This window comes from Mustela nigripes, chromosome 13 (assembly GCF_022355385.1).
Source record: "Mustela nigripes isolate SB6536 chromosome 13, MUSNIG.SB6536, whole genome shotgun sequence".
Taxonomy (NCBI): Eukaryota; Metazoa; Chordata; class Mammalia; order Carnivora; family Mustelidae; genus Mustela; species Mustela nigripes.
In genome coordinates this window covers 91,983,958-91,993,583 of record NC_081569.1, presented here as the reverse complement: position 1 = coordinate 91,993,583, position 9,626 = coordinate 91,983,958, and positions in this window count along the sequence as shown.

Here is a 9,626-nt window from a genome sequence, read left to right as displayed (position 1 = left end):
GACTAATGCTGTACAAATGTCAAGTAGGTAGGAGAACAAAACCAATTTGCAACAGGAACATTATCAGTGCCTTTGGCAGGAGCAACTTCAATAATTTATAAATGGAGAATATCGAGATAGTACATTTAGACTCTGTTTCTGGAAATTTGGCAGAAAGAGACAGAAAGGTCTTTGATTTTGGAAAGAGTAGCAATTTGAATGTTTGTAGGCTTAGTAGAAAGGGCAACCATAAAGGAAAAAAATGGGGCCGTGGGTAAGAGAAGGGGTGAGTTAACAGCTGAGGCAAGGTACCTGAAATGCTGGTGGCAGCAGGGAGAGGCACTGGCCTTTTTGGGGGAAGGGGAAGGGGAAGTTCCTTTTCCCAGGAGGGAAGGATCATTTATAAAGGGGACAGGAATTGAATATTATTACCTGATCCACTTGGATTTCCTTTTTATATGAAAGAAATGTCTCTGCTAAAACTAAAGGGACAAATCATTGGTGGTGAAAGTTAAAAAAGAATTATTGGTGGGAATTTTAAGAGGAACAAAAGAAAAAAAAACTACAGAGATTCTGGGAAACATTGATGTATTAGTTGAGGTTAGAGGCATCTGCATGATAGATTCACTTAACTATTTCTTCAGCAGGTAATTTTTTATCATGACTGTCAGTTTGTATCTGCTGAATCACCTGATCAATTTGGGGATGGGAGTTTAAGGAAATATAGGCACTTATCAAAGCTTTCACAAATGAGGTCGAGCATTTGTAGCATTGTTACTGTCAGTGTTTACCTCAGGGAAAACCTTATCAATTTAGTAAATGTATCACTAAGTAGTTGATTGAAAACAAGTTTTTCTTTTATTTATTATTCTGTAGGCACTTATTCACTGCCTATGATGTGTGGCACTTCATCAGTCCCAGTGGCGAAGGAAGAAGTTGCCGTTCCTGCCTGCCACAAACTGTCCATTTATTTGGAAGGAGATGATAAATAGTACAACAATTAGGAACGATAAGCAAAAATGAAAAGACAACATTATTTGTGTTAAGGTCTACCAGGTATCAGATGTCAGGCGGGGTGTTTCATAAACCTTATCACAGAAGCAATATCAGGTGATGATGAAGAGTATGGGATCTGGAACCAGAGTCTAAGTGCCTCATACATGATGGCGATTGTTATCATCTAATTGATTTTCTCAACGGACACATGGAGCAGGCATTCTTACTCCCATTGTATAAACAAGGAAAGCAGAGTCAGAGGGGTTAGATGTCTTGCATAAGATTACAAAATTGAGGTAGATTAAGATTCTGATTTCTGATTGTGCAGCCTGCAGTTTTTTCACTTGACTGTGCTCTCTCTCACGTAATGTATAATGTTGTACAAATTACATTCACTTTAGTACTTATGCTTGCAAAGTAGGGGGTATGCTCAGCATGTGGTGACATTAATCACAAAGTATACCGATGGAAATGAGTCTTACGGAGAGATTAGAATGAAGTTGTAGGCATTAATTAGAGAAACAGAGTTAGAAAAATAATCCAGAAAGAGAAAAATAACGTAAGTCAAGGAACAGCCATGGGTAACTCTTTTTTTTTTTTTTATTTTGGTAAGTCTGGGAAATGACAGGAGGTAATCCTACTGGAACTGGCCTCTGTGCATTGTGAGATGAGAGATGCAGTAAGCCTGGCCTTCGTAATGATGGTTTGATTTGGTTTGTAGCTTTTGTTACTTAACTGACCTTTTGATATTGTTGCATTTTAAGGAAAATTGGATATAGTTTTTTTTTCTTTTCAGTTTAGAGCAATTATCTGGACCTACCCAGTAACATGGCCTTTTTTCTTCTGTGAATCACTAATACCACACAATATTTGTGCACAGCAAAATTTGCAAGCTAATATTTTCTTACCAGTTGCTTCATAAATATAGTTATATTCCATTTCTATGGTTTTGATTTTAGAATTTCCTGACCAGTTTCTCCATTTCTATCTCTGCTCCCTCCCCCTGCTTCCCCACTCCCATGATGACCTTTGGAAAATCTAAGTCCAGTGAAGCCAATCCTCTGCTCAGAATTTCCAGTGACTTTTCTGTTTAGTCAAAATAAAATTTAGTGTTCTTACTATTGCCTATAAACCCCTACAGATCTTGTCTCTGGCTGGCAACCTCTCCGAGCCATGTGCTGCTCTCTCTCTCAATCCATAGTGCCTGGTCCCTTATTTCCTTCATATTTTTGTTTAAATGACATCTCATCATCTAATCTATTAAGGTTTCCCCTCAGCACCCTATCTAAAATAGCCCAGCTCTTTTAATCTCTCCCCAAATCTGTTCCAACCCCTTATTCCTTACCTTGATTTTGTTCATATCACTCATCACCATTTGACATGTTGCATATTTATTTGTTTATTGTCTGTCTCCTCTCACTGAATATAAGCCCTCTGAGAGTGGGAACTTTTTTTGTTTACTGTTCTAACACTGTTCTAACACCAAGAGCACTGGCACATATTAGGTTCTCAGCAAATATTTGCCAAAGGAATGGGTGAGTAAAACTATTTTTAATAATGCTATTAACATTTTAAATTATTATTGGGTAGAATGGTAACTCTAATATGAAAGTTATGCTATACTAAAATACTTCACAAAATATAGTTAATTGAACATAAGTTTGTCATGCAGTGCCAGAACATGCGCCAGGGGTGATATTTTCTTTAATCCACATTCAGTCCAGTGATACTCAATATAGTGATTGCATTTCCTAAAGAAGATATGAATACCTTCTTTAAAAACTGAAAGCCATTAATGTATAGTGGATGAGATAAAAAAAAAAAAAACAACAACAACCCAGTAACATGAAAAAGTCAACAACAACAGAATCTGTTTTTTCTTTTGGTGAAGTGGTGAAATTTATATGGAAAATCTGGGAGGGGTTATGAATGACAAATGTTACATGAAAAGGAGTTGCATTGAAAATCTCTGCTTGAAGAGTCTAAGACAGTTTAGAGTGATTTGTCTTTATCTGAAATACAGTAAGAGACGTAAAGTTAATAATTCCTCCTTAACCATCAACACAGTTTATGAGCGGAGGTGGGTTTACACATAACCAATCAAGGCCTATCATTTCCCCTTGGAGATGAGGCAAACCATTTCTCCTTTTTCAGGAAAGAGCAGGAATTACTGCTTTGTCATCATAGTGATCACTGAGGGTAGAAAGAGGATGACATAGAACCACCTGAGGTCAAGTTAGCCTTCAAGTTTGTGTCCATCCTGATGCCCTTGATCTAAACACTTCAGCCTGTTTATTCATCTGCTGAGGTCAAATGAAAAATAACAAACCAGAGAGTTTTATACTATTCATCCTCAAGTTTGTATCATTTGAAAACTTGACATCTTCATGTTCTATTTCCCTGATTTATAGATCCTTGTAACTTACTCAAGGCTGAGAAAAATACAACAGTGTGCTGCTTGTAAATTACCAAAGACAATCAAACCAGCTGGCCCTACAGAGGTTTTTGTTGAGGAGGTTGGTAAATTGGCAAATAGTACAGGTATTGTGGGTTGTTATTGACTTCTAAATATGCCCCCAAATTACTTTTTTGGGTATTGCAGTCCTTTGTAGTGATTCCATTACAAGTGAACCTTCAAACAAGAATCTAGTGGAGTATAGCAGCAATGATAGCTGCACATCTTTGACATGTTTTTAACAAAAACACTGTTAGAAGTTTTTTCCCTGACACCCAGTTTCTCATAAAATCATGTGAAGACTGCAAGCTGCCTTAAGAGGCTGTAGTCACAAGGCTGATATTCCTTTTTATATTTATCTTCTCAAGGAAATCTCCCTGATAGTAGAATATGTACCCAATTCCAGCAAACATCCAGTTTGAGAATGGGAGAGGAATTCCTGGCCCTGGATTATTAGGCAACATACAGAAGACACTGTATCAAATGGGCAATTGCCTTCAGTGGTTGTCACTTTCTTTCATTCAATAATAGCAACATAACCCCTTCAGCATGCAAGCAAACAATTCAAGTCTCCAGTATTCTGGAGCAATCTCAGGGGAGCATAGTTCTTGTTCTGGTGCTGCCATATTTCAGATCATCCTGTGACATGTAAGTAATGGGTTTTAAATTACAAGTTGTCAGCTGCCTCAGTGACTACAATAGAAGTATTGGGGGCTGCCCTGTTGCTCTCATTTCTAGGGCATTCAAACTATCCACTATACCTGATGCTTAAAGGGGAGTGTTTCTTGTTTCCTTCTGTTCCCTCATCCTAGGCCATCCTTTTCCCTCCATGGAGCTCAGTAAGACTTTCTTCCCGATTAGGAGAAACCAGGGTTCAAATCTGGATTACTGTTATCTTGGTTAGTCATTCACTCACAATTTCTGCATTTTCTGGGGCTCTCTTGGTTTGTAGTACAACTCCATTGTCCATTGTGCCAGTGGTCATTACACTCCAGCCAGGAGACTTGCTACTGCTCTCAGAGATGTCTGCCACCTGTTGGGTTACTCAGTTAAATTTCTCTGCCTTTAAAGGCAGCGTGGGCTTGTCCCATTAGTGTGGGTGTGGTATCTTGTTTTTGTAAGTTGTAGTTACTTGATGACAAATGATGATGGCATCTTTTCGTGTGGTTATTTTCCATCTATATACCTTCTTTTTTAAAAATTTCATTTATTTATTTAATGTTATTTATTTATTTTTATTATGTTAGATGTTAGATGTAAGCCAACATCTTTATACCTTCTTGAGTGAGATATCTGTTCAGATCAATTGCCCATTTAAAAAACTTTTTTTTTTAATGCTTCAGTTTTAAGTGCTTTTTGTATATTTTGTATACTTTGGATAACAGTGCATTATCATATATGTATTTTGAAACTTTTTCTCCAGGTCTCTGGCTATCTTTTGAATCTTTTCACAATGTATTTTAGAGAGCAAAATGTTTTAATTTTTTTCAAATATTTTTTATTTATTTACTTGACACAGAGAGAGCGCAATTAGGGGGAGCTGCAGGCAGAGGGAGAGGGAGAAGCAGGCTCCCTGCTAAGTGGGGAGCTTCTGATATGGGGCTTGATCCCAGGATCCTGAGATCAGAACCTGAGCAGAAGGCAGATGCTTAATGACTGAGCGACCCAGGTTCCTTCAAAAGTTTTAATTTTAATGAAGTCTAACATTTTTTTTAATTTCATGGATGATGCTTTTGATATTGTATAATCTCATTGCTAAACACAGGTCATACAGATTTTCTTCTATGTTCCTTCTAGGTATTTTGTAGCATTACATTTTATATATAATTCTATCATCCATTTTAAGTTGATTTTTGTAAAAGGTAGAAGATCTATGTCTGGGTTCATTTATTGCATAAGAACACCCAATTGTTCCAGCATCATTTGTTGAAAAGACTATTCTTTCTCCATTTGATTGCCTTTGGTCCTTTGTTAAAGATCAGTTGACTGTACTTGTATGAGTCTATTTCTGGACTTTCTATTCTGTTCCATTGATCTACTTGTATTCTTTTGCCAATGCCACACTGTTTTGTTATAGTAAGAATTGCAGTCAGGTAGTATCTGTCTGCCAATTTTATCCTTCTTTAGTATTGTGCTAGTTATTCTGGGTTTTGTGACTTTCCATATAAACCTTAGAATCTGATTGCTGAAACCCATAAAATAAATTGCAGGGATTTTGGAGAGATTGTGTTGGGTCTATAGATCAAGTTGGGAAGAAATGACATCTTATTGAGCTTTCCTATCTGTGAGCATGGAATATCTTTCCATTTATATAATCTTTGATTGCTTTCATCAGAGCTTTGTCATTTTCCTCATTTGATCTTATAATATTTTGCTAGATATATACATTGTCTTCTTACCAATGTAAATGGCATTATATTTTAAATTTCAAATTCTAATTGTTTGTTGCTGGTATGTAGGAATAGATTTACTTTTGTTTTTAGTTTTATATTCTGAAACCTTGCTAAAATCACTTTTGTTCCAAGTGATTCTTTTTTTCAGTTCTTTAGTTATTTATTGTAGAGGCAATCATATCATCTGTGAACTAAAACTATTTCATTTCTTCCTTCCCAATATGAATACCTTTTTTTTTTTTTACTTCACTATATAACACTTTCAGTAAGATGTCGCTTGCTTCCTATCTTAAAGGGAAAGCACTGAGTCTTTCATCATAAAGTATGTTAGCTGTAGTTTTTTTGTGGATGTTCTTACCAAGGTGAGTAATGTCCTCTCTATTCCTAGTTTGTTGAGTTTTTATTGTAAATGGGTATTGGATTTTATTAAATGCTTTTTTTCCTTTAGCCTATTAATGTGATAGATTACATTAGTTGATTCTTGAATGTTGAAATCAGCCTTGCATACATGAAATAAATCCTATTTGGTCTTGTTGCATAATTCTTTTTATACAATGTTGGATTCAGTTTGTTGATATTTTGTTGAGGAGTTTTGCTAGTGTACAATTATCTTCAGTTCCCTCTCCTAATTGAATGATGTCTTGCTTAAATATATGATTTTTGGGTGATCGTCTTTGCCCCTTTGAAAAGTAGTGACAGGAAAGGGATAGGTTTGTCAGACCCTTTTGACACCACTTATTCCCAGGTCTCCTTAACTTCAAACTGTAGAGTTTCTTAAAGGCTCTTCCTACCTCCTACTAGAGTTCTCTGAGGTGGGATAGGTAGGAAAACACTTGTCCATCTTTTCAGGGGTAGATTTCCCTAGCCAAGCTTTCTTCACTAGCACACAACTTTAATATTTGTCCTAGGCTGCTCTACTTTTGGTCTATTTTTAGCTGTGGTCAAACAAAGTGCACAAGAAAGTTGGGTATAGGCAACTCTATCACTCTCTATCTCCCCTTTACCCACTTCCACATTCTCCACCATTCTTTCTTAGGAAAACCTAAATGCTTACTCATACCTTCCTGTCTCTTCTACTTGCTAAATCTAACAACTAAAAAATGTAAAACTGAGAAAAATCTATTGGTAATTAATTTCTAATAAGAGGGCAAAAGAGCATAGACTTAGTCATGCTCAAATTTGTTTGGCTTCTCCTTTCCCACTTTCCTCTCTGCTTATAATAAGTATCATTTTATGCCTTTTAAATCAAAAGTAAAATGCATCAAACATGCCATCATTTTTGGTGTCAGCTGTACAAAAACTTTGCACTTACAGAAGTATTTTACATATAGTATGAGACTCAGTTTAAGCCTAAACTTTATTGACAGGAATACAACAGGCAGGATTGAAGCAACTGCATACAGCTGACCCAGCTGCAGAGGCTTTGACAGAAGTGCCAGAAGCAAGCTGTCATTGGAGTGGACAGAGTGGAAGAGGAGGAAATATGGCAGATTCAAGTGGTAACAGACAGGACCAATTCAGATATACAGATGAAACCCCTTCCAGTATCTCTGAAATAATTCCGGGTTTTTTTTTTTTTTTTTACAAGGAACTTGAAATCTTATAGGAGTAACAATGGACTAGCAAAGCCAGTGATATCCAGTCATTACCTAATATGACCTATTTTATATGCCCCTTTTAAGCCTGGTTTTGGTATCCCAGGTTATATAGAATTAGAATGTAGAGAGTAATTATATAACAATTTTATTCAACCAGCAAGTGTACTTGCTGTGTCTCTTGATACAGGTCTTTGGCCTTTGCTCCAATATTATTTCTTTGTAGGATTTAAGGAGGCTGATTAATTATCACATTTTAATGAACATCTTATTATATTCTTGAAGAATATGACTTTATAAAGTATCCATAGTCACTTTACCAAGGAAAAGAATCTTTAGTTACTCCTGGTCAACAATTACCCATGTTCATTTATAAGGAGGCAAAAGTGTTTTCCATGTCATTGCTGCTATCTCTCTGACATATGCAGCAGACCTTGACAGGTACAGCACATAAAGCTTATTTCTGTAGTGATAGGAGTGGTGCTTCACTTCTGCCTAAGAAGCCTTTACAGGCAAGGCTTCAGTTCCACAAAAATGAGCTGAGACAATCTTACAGCTTCTTCATAACACAACTTGCTATCCTTCATTTCACAGGGTTTCTTAAAGTAGCATGAAACCACTTGTTGCTTCTAGTCATCTCTTCAATTCATCCATCAATTTGGAGTATGTTTTTTTTTTTTTTTTTTCTGGAACATCAGATTGCTTAGGGACAAATATAGAAGTATTTGAAGTTAGGGTCTTTCATGCAGGAGTTCTTTCTACTTTTCCTACCCATAAACTCTCAATTTATATTCATTTAGAGTGTTTTAGTTCCTTATACACAAAGAATGGATTTTTCACAGTTGATGAGAAAAGTAAAGAGGAGGGTGAATTTTTGCTGAGCTTAAAGCTAACCTGCTTGAGTGCCTATGAACATCTTGGAAAGAAAATACTGTATGTTAAGGAATGTGATGTAATCTTCAGGCAAATGGTATATTGTTTGAGTCCCAGAAAGAAGGAATTTGCTTCTTTTGGTTTGGTAGATGGTATTATAGCTGACAGATAGTAGAGTTATGAAAAATGTAGTTTATTTTCCCATTTATTTCCTGGCCAAAAGAAAAAATTAAAATAGCAATAAAATTACAAATTATAAATAATATCATTTTCTTCTGCTATATAGAATTAGAATTGAGAATAGTAGCTTCCTTTTGGCATTCTACAGTTGAGTTGGAAAATCATTATAGATTTACCAGAATTGATGCAAAGCAGTAGTTCTCAGTTTGTTCTAATCAGCATGACCTGGGAAATTGTTAGAAATGCAAATTCCCACTCTACCCCCAACCTATTAAATCAGAAATTCTGGGGGTAGATGCCCAGCCACCTGTGTTTTAATAAGTAAGTCTTTAAGGTGATTAAGCTGTAGGCTAAAGCTTGAGAATCACTGGTATCTGACATAGGTTCTTTAAAGACCCTGAAGCAGATTTATTGCTAGGAGCACCAAAGAAAGAATTATTGTTCTATTTCACATATAACATGGTGATGAAATGGGTATTTTAAGGATAGGTTTTAGAGATTATCCTGTATTTAATGAATTTCTGTTTTAGAAGTCGACCTTTAATGCTAAAAGGACCTGCTTTTGCAGATAGATCAGAGTGGAATCTATTATATTGAAAAAAAAAAGAGCTTAGCAAACTCAACAACCAGAGAACAAAGGATCCAATCAAGAAATGGGCAGAGGACATGTACAGACATTTCTGCAAAGAAGACATCAAAATGGCCAACAGACACATGAAAAAATGCTCCACATCACTCGGCATCAGGGAAATATCAAAACCACAATGAGATACCACCTCATACCAGTCAGAATGGCTAAAATTAACAAGTCAGGAAATGACAGATGCTGGTGAGGATGAGGAGAAAGGGGAACCCTCCTACATTGTTGGTGGGAACGCAAGCTGGTGCAACCACTCTGGAAAACAGCATGGAGGTTCCTCAAAAAGTTGAAAATAGAGCTACCCTATGACCCAGCAATTGCACTACTGGGTATTTACCCTAAAGATACAAACGTAGTGATCCAAAGGGCCACGTGCACCCGAATGTTTGTAGCAGCAATGTCCACAATAGCTAAACTATGGAAAGAACCTAGATGTCCATCAACAGATGAATGGATAAAGAAGAGGTGATATATAATATATATATATATATATATATATATATATATATATAATA